General features: G+C 45.7%; 1 long non-coding RNA gene across 1 annotated transcript; it reads right to left on the bottom strand.

Moving 5' to 3' along the window:
* Positions 1–1,016: 1,016 nt before the first annotated feature.
* Positions 1,017–2,284, bottom strand: LOC132536211 (uncharacterized). The gene is made up of 3 exons (XR_009547872.1): positions 2,214–2,284; positions 1,706–1,747; positions 1,017–1,051 (listed from the first exon to the last, which is right to left on the bottom strand). It is a non-coding gene; the product is annotated as an uncharacterized LOC132536211 (long non-coding RNA).
* Between the last annotated feature and the right edge of the window lie 391 nt (positions 2,285–2,675).

Genomic DNA, 2,675 nt, shown 5'->3' with positions numbered 1-2,675 from the left:
GTATTAAACACAAGGACCAGCGCAAGGACTCGGGTTCAAGGCACTGACTCCCTAGTTGTAGGTGGATTGCTTCACTAGCAACAAAGAAGGTCTGCGGTTGTCTCTCTCCTCCCCACTCTCAATTTCTGTCTGTCCTATCCAGTAAAATGGAGGGAAAAATATGGATTCCAGGAGCAGTAGATTTTTAGTGCTGGTACTTAGTCCCAGCTATAACCTTGGAGACTAAAAAAAAATCTTTGTTCTTCATTATAAATATCTTGGATACAGCACTGCAATTCTAGAAATCAAATGATACACAAAGAACTATATTGCCACCAGGGTTGGTGGCTGCATCATGACTCCACTGCTCCTGGCTGCCATCGTCGTCTTCTTTTTTCATTTTATTTTATAGAGAGGAAACAAGGGGGAAAAAGGGGCAGAGGACTAGACAGACACCTGCAGTACTGCTTCACTACTCAGGAAGCTCCCCTGCTGCAAGTAGGACCCAGGGACTTGAACCCAGGTCCTCTTGCATGGTGACATGTGCACTCTGCCAGGTGCACCACTGTCTTCCCCCACACCCTTTCTTGCTTTTTTCCAGTTGAATAAAGAAAACTGGGGTCATTATTTTCTCTTCACTTAAAAGTATCACCCTGTCCAAGGGTAAATAATCTACTGGAAACGACACAGAACACTCTGTATATGCAAAAAATCCATGCGAATGGAAAAAGCTGTCTCTTGAAAACAGTTCAGTGCAAGAGACATCAAGGATTGACAGAAGAAGCCTTCTGGAAAAAAATCGTGACATTTCAGGTGCCATGTTCTCTCCATGTTTAAGTCAAATTAATTATTGTTGCATATAGTCCCAGCTTCCTTTTCTGTGTCTGCAGGAAATACACTTTCCTGTCTGGTACATTCTGGATTCTTCCCTCATCTCTAGATCTATTTCTGTCCAAGGCAGGAGCTTGGAATGGACATGTACGTTCTAGTCTTAGAAACACTTACACTGATGTCGTCCTCCGCATACTCCACCATGGCGTCCACATAGTCCATGTTCTCACTGTAAATGTTGCTAATCAAGTCCACAGTGACACAAAACAGAAGAATAGCTGTTAGCTTGTTTTCTAATCAACTTATGTTTTGGCTGATTACTTCAGTATTTTCCGCTACTTTTTCAAGATATCAACTTTTTAAAGATATATGCAAGATCTAATGAGAGAAACAGTATGCAAATGTATTTTTGGAGAATGGACAGATACCAGAAAAAGAAAAAAAAGCTATGTTGTCAGATCACTGAGACCAGGGCTGCAGATCCCGTCCTCACAGCTTTCCTGCCTGGAGTCCAGGCCAGAACCTCACTGGCCTATAGGGCTGGCAGATGCATTTGCTTTGCCAACCACCCCACAGAGAAACCTGCCCTTAAGACATGGCAGTTTAATACATGGTCCGGGGTGATGTTAGCTCCCATCACAGCATGGACAGAAGGGGGACAAGAGGGAGAAGCACTGACTGCTAGGACTCTGCATTCTGAGAACTTGAAGATTTGAAGTACCATGGCCTGGGATAAAGTATTGGACTCTCAAGCATGAGGTCCTGAGTTCAATCCCTAGAAGCACATGTACCAGACTGATACCTGGTTCTTTCTCTCTCTCTCCTCCTTTCTCATTGATAAAATAAACAGAATATTCTTAAGAAATGATTTGAAATATGTGAACTAATGACATACCTACAAAGCTCCTTATACCATTGCTCCATCCTCTCAGCTGATCTGAAATCCAAGAGGAGAAAGAAAGTTAGAATGCATAAAATTCACACAAACATATCGTGATTGCTGGCCAGTGTAAACATCGACGTGGTGGTTATTGGTGGGACTGTGTGAGTCTGGAGGCCTGTCCTGTTACTGTGTGGTGAGGGCCCTGCTCTTTGACAGACAGCTTGCTGGGTTGGAAAGAAAAAATTCTAGATGGAGGATAAATTGTGTTGGGGGTTGGGCAGTTATACTGGTGGTTAACTGCACATGTTACCATGCACAAGGACATGGGTTCGAGCCCCTGGTCGCCACCTTCAGAGGGCTTAGCAGTTGTATGTGTTTGCCTGAATCTGATCCATTGGGGACAGTTGACAGCACACAGGTGTTTTTGAGGGGGTCAGCACAGTTTGGCTAATAGACCCCCAGATGGAGCTGTGCTCCCCCTTGAGAGTCATGAGGCGAGAGGGCCGGGCTGCAGTCTTACTTAAAAGAGACAACGAAGCTGCGGTCAGCCCAGCCCAAGACCAGCGATGGGCGGATTCTTGAGACTTTCTTGGGTTTCTTCATGTTGGGTGCCACCCAAATGTCCAGCAGGGGCACCCAATACTTGATTCTGAAGTGACCCTTGAACCTGGAGAGGGAACAGAGCACAGTGCAGTTAGCTTGCATCTCCAGCATTCTGGGAGCAGCTGGGTTTCTCCTGGTGAGATGGTGGGTGTGTTTCTGTGGCTCCTTGCCCACTGAGCTGAGCCTTGAGAGCACAGCAGAGGGAGGGCTGGGGCCTATGTGCTGTGTGCTGACTGGAGCCCGGCCCAGGATGTCCCTGAACACTCCTTACCAGTGGGAGAAAAACAGCCATTTTCCTGAACATTGTAGAACAATTAGATATCCCTCCTATATTTATGAGCTTGCTAAGAGAACCTTGCACTCATTTAGCATCTTTCCA

This window comes from Erinaceus europaeus (genome assembly GCF_950295315.1).
Source record: "Erinaceus europaeus chromosome 6 unlocalized genomic scaffold, mEriEur2.1 SUPER_6_unloc_50, whole genome shotgun sequence".
Taxonomy (NCBI): Eukaryota; Metazoa; Chordata; class Mammalia; order Eulipotyphla; family Erinaceidae; genus Erinaceus; species Erinaceus europaeus.
This window is presented reverse-complemented; position numbering and strand designations above follow the sequence as displayed.